Here is an 8,060-nt window from a genome sequence, read left to right on the forward strand (position 1 = left end):
TTAAAGAGTAGAGCTATTTTGACTCCATTAGGAATCCATCTAGAGACTGCTGAGCTGAATTCATGTTGGGCCAATGGTGCACCAGCACAGGGATCCCCTACTAAGAGTTGAAATCACTAAAAGACTGAGTTGAGATCACTGAGTGCTGTGTTAAGTAGTGGAGAGCCTGAAGACCTATCATAAGCAGCTGGCAGGAGCGGAGCAGGTTGCAGCATGTTGAGCAGCCCATAGAACAGTGACGGAGTGGAGCAGTTTTGCAGGGACGACTGGAGTCACTCACGGGTTGGCTGGAGGAGCGGCAACAGCTGGTGTAGTGGAGCTGGTTGTGGTGAAGGCTGTAGCAGAACTCCAGGAGAGGCGGAGCAAGTTGGCCCTGGCCCACGTAAGGTGCCCCTTAACACCCTGTGTGGGCTTCCCTCCCCCATTTCTACCCAGGCTGGAGGGGGTAAAACTCTGCAGATAAACTTTGAACTCTGGGGTGGCATACTGACCAGAGACTTTCTGGTTGTTGGACTTTTGGGGTGATTGGACTTAAGACCCCTAAGGGGGAAAGGACATTGGCAGACGTACTGGAGGTGGATTTTTTTGCTTATGGTTTTGTGTTATAATCCTGTTTGTAGTATTTCTCAATGTGATGCCACATTGTTTTCCTCCTTTATTAAAAGGATTTTGCTAACACTCAGACTCCATGCTTGCGAATGGGGAAGTATTGCCTCTAAAGGTGCCCCGGGGTGGTATGTAAGTGTTCCAGGTCACTGGGTAGGGGCTCGAGCTGGTTATGATTGTGTTACTGAAATGGAACCCCTGGATCTGAACCCGGCCCTTGTTGCTGCCAACTCAGAGGGCAGAAGAGTTACACACAGGTATGTTGATAGAGCTCCACTGATTTACTCCAGATTAATGTCAGTGCAAGGGAGGTCAGAATCTAGTTCTTTAACTATTTAACTGTCCAGTGTGAATTTTCTTTAATGTCTGATTATTTGAAAGATGTGATGTAAATTCACTGTATGGCTTAGAAAAATTGATAAGAAAAATTGAACACGCTGATTATTTTAAAAACATTTTTTTATTGCAGAGTAATATGTGTCCCCATGCTTTGTTCCATGACAGCACAACTTACAACTGGAAAGTGTGAAAGGAATAATGGTGACCAAAGCTGAATATAAAACATTTTCTCTCACTCTTCCTTTTAAATTACGTAAAGCTACATTAATTATAAGGATTATATTTCAAATAGCAGCCATGTTAGTCTGTATCTGCAAAAGAACAGGATTACTTGTGGCACCTTAGAGACTAACAAATTATTTGAGCAAAAAGCTTTCGTGGGCTACAGCCCCACTTCATTGGATGCATAGAATGGAACATATAGTGAGGAGATATAAACATAACAGAGAACATGAAAAGGTGGGAGTCGCCCACCAACTCTAAGAGGCTTAATTAATTAAGATGAACTGTTGTCAGCAGAAGAAAAAACTTTTGTAGTGATAACAAGATAGCCCATTAAGACAGTTTGACAAGAAGCTGTGAGGATACTTAACATGGGGGAAATAGATTTCAATGTGTGTAATGGCGCTGCCATTCCCAGTTTCTATTTAAGCCTAAATTGATACTATCTAGTTGCATATCAATTTAAGTTCAGCAGTTTCTCATTGGAGTCTGTTTTTGAAGCTTTTCTGTTGCAAAATTTCCACCTTTAAACTGTTACTGAATGGCCAGAGGTTGAAGTGCACTCCTACTGGTTTTTGAATGTTATGATTCCTGATGTCAGATTTGTGTCCATTATTCTTTTTGAGTAGAAACTGTCGGGGTTGGCCAATGTTACATGGCAAAGGGGCATTGCTGCACATGATGGCATATATCACATTGGTAGATCTGCAGGTGATTGAGCCCCCAGATGTGTGGCTGATGTGGTAGGTCCTATGATGATGTCACTTGAACAGATATGTGCACAGAGTTTGGCACTGGGCTTTGTTGCAAAGAATAAGGTTCCTGGGTTAGTGTTTTTGTTCCGTGGTGTGTGGTTACTGGTGAGTATTTGCTTCAAGTTCGAGGGCTGTCTGTAAGCGAGGACAGGTCTGTCTCCCAAGATCTGTGAGAGTGAGGGATCATCCTTCAGGATAGGTTGTAGATCCTTGATGCGCCGGAGACATTTTAGTTGGGGGCTGAAGGTAATGGCTAGTGGTGTTCTGTTATTTTCTTTGTTGGGCCTGTCACCTGTTGGGTGATTTTTTGGGTTGCTGGACTTAAGACCCTGAGGGGAAAAGGATACTGCCAAACTTACTTGGGGATGAGATGGGTCATTTGCTCATGGTTTGTGTTATGAATCCTGTTTGTGGTGTTTCCCCAACATAATGCTGCATTGTTTCCCTCCTTTATTAAAAGGATTTTGCTACATTCAGACTCTGTGTTTGCGAGAGGGGAAGTATTGCCTCTTAAAGGTGTCTGGGGAGTGGTATGTAATTGTCCCAGGTCACTGGGTTGGGGATCGAGCCGGTTTTGCATTGCGTTATTAAAACGGAATCCTAGATACTGAACCCGGCCCTTGTTGCTGCCAACTCAGATGGGCAGAAGGGTTACATAACTTATTACTATTTTTAATTTCCTCTATTTCTAGTTTAGGTTTGGAGTGGGGTCTGCCTCCCACCTCAGTTACACCAGGACAAATCAAGAGTAACTTTACAGTGGGATTAAGCTGTCATAAAACTGATCAGAGAAGAGAAGCAGACTCAGAACGTATAAAAAAGCTGGTGTTGAGTGTTGTGTACATGAATATTTTAAAGGAAAAAAGGATGGCATAAATGTCTCAGATTTCTGATTTGAGTTCTACAGGAACTGGAATATATGAAGCACTAAACTTTCAGCACTTGATATGTACGCTCTAGTGATCTCTTTCTGCTTGTATAAAATATAAAAGGAGCCATAAAAATCAAGTATAGGATACTATTTTTTAACCTGCTATCGAATTTGAGATGCAATAGTTTCAGAAAGAAAGAAATTTGTAATGGCAAGAAAAGCGAATGTCTTTAATATGTAATAATAATAGAAAGCCTTCATAAAGCATAACTGAGGATATAATTGGCAATATACTTGTCTGCCTGCATAGTTTCTTTACAGGTTGACTTTATTTGAGATTCAAGGAGGAGAAAACCATATTTCCCCTTGTCATGGAACTCAAAGGTCGTAGGCATACTTAATGTGTTGATCACAAGACTAGTCTACAGATGAACCAGCAGCAGGGTCCGTAAGACAGAGATAGCAAAGATTATGCGAAAGAGAAAGATCACAAAGCAAATGATTAGAGCGGAAGTTTTGATGGTTAAGCCTAGGACTAAGAGTCAGGAAATCTAGGTTCTCTTTCTATCTGTCCCACAAATTCACTGTGTGACTTTAGGGAAGTCACTTAACTTTTTTGTGTTTTATTTCCACCATTTTAAAATGGGGGTAATAACACTCACCTACCTCACAGTGGTTTTCAGAGGATTATTTCATTAATGTTTGTAAAGACTGAGATTGTCAGAAGTGCAGGTGTAATAAGTGTCTTGTATACATACCAGGAAAAAAACTTTTGACAGAAAATAAAACTGTAATAATTTAGAAGGGATTTTGTGGGTAGAGCCATGAATTAGAGGATGAATGGCTGGGCAAGGAGGCTAGGAGTTGGTGCAGAGATACTTTGACTGAGGATTGGGAGAGTAGATTGGGATTGAGTCAAGGTTCCTAGAGAGCTGAGACTAGGACTGGTCTTGGAAGCCTAAAGTTTGCTGATTCAGACTGGCTAGATGAGGAGAATGAGACAAGGATACAGGGGTGGGGAAAAGACAGGTCTATGACAGAAACAGGTTGGAGGAGATGAGGCAGATTGGGTCAAATTTTAGAGGAATGGGCAGAAAGGTTCATACCCACTAGAACACACTCCCTTCCAGAGACTGGAATGGACCTCAAGATTCCTGAGTCTCACCTTTCCTCTGCTGTTAGCAAATATCTCTGAAACTCACTGGCAAAGTCTCATTCGCTTCTAGTGATTGGTTCACATAAAAGATGACAACCTATGACTGCCTTCAGTTACTCTATTAGCTGAAGAGGCAGAGATATGTGCTATGGATCTAAAGATTTCGACCTGACTGAGGACCTTGTGGTTCTCCATAGGATAGCACATGATGGAATTTCTGTTTGTTTGCTTTTTTAAAAACCTAGGAAATAACACATGAACTATATTAAAAATATTAATGAGGTTTCAAAGTCAAGCATTCAGAATTTAGGAAATGCCAGAATTAGGTTGCACAGATAATCCCTATTTTTTGAGTGCTTAACTTTGCAAACTTCATAATGCTCTTGAAGCTCATTAGTGACTTGGACAGTTTTAAAACTCTTTTGAACAAACCTTCAAACACTACATGAATGTGTACATGCTATTGGGGCTGCATGTATAACTACCTGGTGTATATGTACAAAAATCTAGAATGTGTACAAAAACCATTGTTCAGGCCTCTGAAAACTGTACTGGCATTTCTAATATAAACACTCTGATATCACATAGACTATGAAATCTGGCATATATAGGGTAAACTGTCTTAAAAAACATATCGGCTCTTAATCCACACTGGGTTTTGAAGATTTGAAATGAATAACGGTCCAGTGTTTGACCACTTCTAGCTACACAATAGCTTAATGTTTTAAAGGTAACATATTTTTCATGAACTTTTCAGTTACAATTATGACATGCTCCTTGGTCATTAATTTTATTAAAAAAACAGTGACATTCCAGTATTAAAACTTGAAGATGTGCATCTAACTCTTCATTAGCCCTGGTCAGGAGAAATGGACATATATTTATAGGGGAATAAACTTCTGGCTACATGACATCAGGAGGTAAATACTCAGGAAAATTCCCAATATCTTCAGCTTTGCATGAGTAAGGACCACATCAGGGCTCCAGGATTTAGCCCTCCACCTTGCTTTATTTGGGGCCTCTAATACTTTATTCCACTAGTAGCATATTTCTCACTGATTTCAATGGGACTGCTTGTGGAAGAAGGCACTATTCAATTAGATCCAGCAAACACTTGCCTGATCCAGCAAACACTTAGTGAACGCAGTTAACTTTATACATATAAGTTATTCCATTGATTTTAGTGGGATTGTTCATGTGCACAGAGTTCTTTCAGTGTTAGCAGAATCAGGGCATTGGTTTGGAAGGCTAGGGACTATCATTTACTAGCTTGTGGGGAACCTCAGGATGTTGCCTTAATACAAATGAATTACAATAACATACAGTAAAGATTCATCTCACTATATTGTGAGATTTGCTGATGGATACACTTATACTGTAAGTAGATATTTAGGGTATAAGTTTCTTATTCATAATAAAATCTCAATTTAGTACTGTACAACTAAAAAAAAATAGAAAACAACATACAGAATATCTGGGCTATTTGTCCATATTTATATTTTGTGCAATAGAGACTTGATAAAACATCCTCTGTTTCCTTTGCAACTTCTTTCTGAGTTTAGAAAGGAAGAGAGAGATTCATTTTAGAAGCAGCAGAGAATCCTGTGGCACCTTATAGACTAACAGACGTTTTGGAGCGTGAGGCTTTCGGGGTGATACCCACTTCTGTCAGACGTAGGTAGTGGAAATTTCCAGGGGCAGTATATATATGCTAGCAAGCAAGCTAGAGATTAACGAGGTTAGTTCAATCAGGGGGATGAGGCCCTCTGTCTAGAGTTGAAGGTGTGAAACGCAAGGGAAGGAGAAACTAGTTCTGTAGTTGCAAGCCATTACATCTTTGTTCAACCTGAGCTGAGGTGTCAAATGTTGAGATGAAATTGAAGCTCAGCAGTTTCCTTTGAAGTCTGATCTTGAAAGTTTTTTTGCTGCAGGATGGCACGCTTAAGATCTGCTATAGTTGTGCCAGGGAGGTTGAAGTGCTCTCCTACAGGTTTTGTATATTGCCATTCCTAATATTGGATTTGTGTCCATTTATCCTTTTCCGTAGAGACTGTCCAAGTTGGCCGATGGTACATAGCAGAGGGGCATTGCTGCAATGATGGTAATATTAATTGGTGGCACGTGCAGTCGTGAGAACCGTGTGATGGTGTGGCTGATCTGGTTAGGTTCCTGTGTAGTATGTGTTGTCGCCGGTGTAGGTATGTGGGTTAGGGGTTGGCATCGGGTTGTTGCATGGATTGGTTCCTGAGCTAGAGCTCACTATGGTGGGTAGTGTGCCAGTTGCTGATGAGAATACTTTTGTCAGGTTGGCAAGGTTGTCTGTGGGCCAAGGATTTGGCCTGGCACCCAAGGCCTGTGAAAGTGTTGGATCCATTGTTCCAGGAATGGGTTGTAGATCCTGTATGATGCGGTGGAAGGGTTTTAAGCTGGGGCTGTTATGTGATGGCCAGTGAAGTCTGTTGTTCTTTCTTGGGTTTGTCTTGCAGTAGAGGCTTCTGGGTACAGTCTGACTCCTGGATCGGTTTTCTTATTTTTTCTGTGCGGGTATTGTAGTTTTGCAGAATCTTGGTGGAGATTTGTAGTGTTGTCTCTGTCTGAGGGTTAGAGCAGATGCGGTTGTACCTCAGTGCTTGACTATAGACAATGGATTGTGTGATGTGCCCAGATGAAGCTGGAGGCATGAAGGTAGCTATAGCGTCGGTAGGTTTTCAATATAGGGTTGGTGTTAATGTGACCACACTCATTTGCACCGTGGTGTCTAGAAAGTGGCTCCCATGTAGATGGTCCGGCTAGAAGTTGATGGTTGGTGGAAGCTGTTGAAATCGTGGTGGAATTTTTCCAGAGTCTCCTTCCCATGGTCCAGATGATGAATGTAGCGTAGGTAGAGAAGGGGGCGTAGTGGACAAGAGCTGAGGAAGCGTGTTCATGGTTCAGCCATAAAAATATTCGCCATATTGTGGGACCCATGCGGGTTGCCCCATAGCAGGCACTGATCTGAGATATATATTGTCATCAATTTGAAAATAGTTGTGTGAGTAAAAGCACTAGAGCTCAGCAGCCAGTTGTGCCTGGTGGCACATCAAGGATACTGTTCCTGACAGCTGTATTCCACTGCGGTGGGATTGTTTGTTAGAAGAGCCTCAATCCATGGTGCTAGGAATGGTGTTTTTCTGGGAGGTGACCAATGATTGTAGTTTCCTCAGGAAATCAGTGGTGTCAACGGAGTAGCTGGGAGTGCTGGTGCATAGGTCTGAGGTAGAGAGTCCCACATATCCAGACAGTCCTCATGAGATAAAATTAAATGCTTTCACTTTGAGTCACTGAAAAATCGAGCTTTATTAAGCCAGCAAAACGTGCCTCCATACTTTTTGAACACTCTTGTTTCTGAATCTCATTAATCATGTAAGCCCTAGTTTAGCTGAAAAGATGAGAGCAGTGTGTTTAAATGCCTCATAGAGGCTCTGTCATGTGCGGCTCTGTTTTACCATCATGACAAAGAACAAATGGTATTATCATGTTGGTTTAGGTCTAGCCTAAATTTGTTACCACTGCTAAATGTGAGTGGGCATGACTTTCTTTTCTTTCTATATACAAATTATAGTGTGGTTTTGAATTCACTCTTTTTAAACGTGAATTATGTGGCCATTTCATCCCTGTGTCTTAACCAGAGTATCAGTATGTTTAATTGTTGTGTTTTGCTCATCGTGGTATCTGAGAGTGTAAGGCACCTAAGAAAGTAGTTTTGTACTCAGGACTCCATGTACTTTTACTGTTCAGTTTTCTCTTCAAAGAATTATTGGAAAATGCTGCAGTTTGGTATTGGTTTGTATGAGAAATAAAACCATAAGAGGTTTGTTTGTTTTCTAAAGAAAGAAGTATCATTCTGTTTTACATTGAGGGGGAGCTGGGTGCAATGTACAGGGTACTTCAGAACATCAGTGTGTTCTCTGCTGGGAAGCTGAACAAACATCTTAAGAGTCGTTCCTCAGACAGAGAAATTTAGATTTCATTTTGAAGTTGATTATAGGGACACAAATAGATGGCTGGAGCCTCGCTCCTTTGTGTCCTTCATTATTTCCATCTCTGTACTTTGCAATATACTAGATACTGT

Source organism: Chelonoidis abingdonii, chromosome 8, assembly GCF_003597395.2.
Source record: "Chelonoidis abingdonii isolate Lonesome George chromosome 8, CheloAbing_2.0, whole genome shotgun sequence".
In the NCBI taxonomy this organism is placed as follows: Eukaryota; Metazoa; Chordata; order Testudines; family Testudinidae; genus Chelonoidis; species Chelonoidis abingdonii.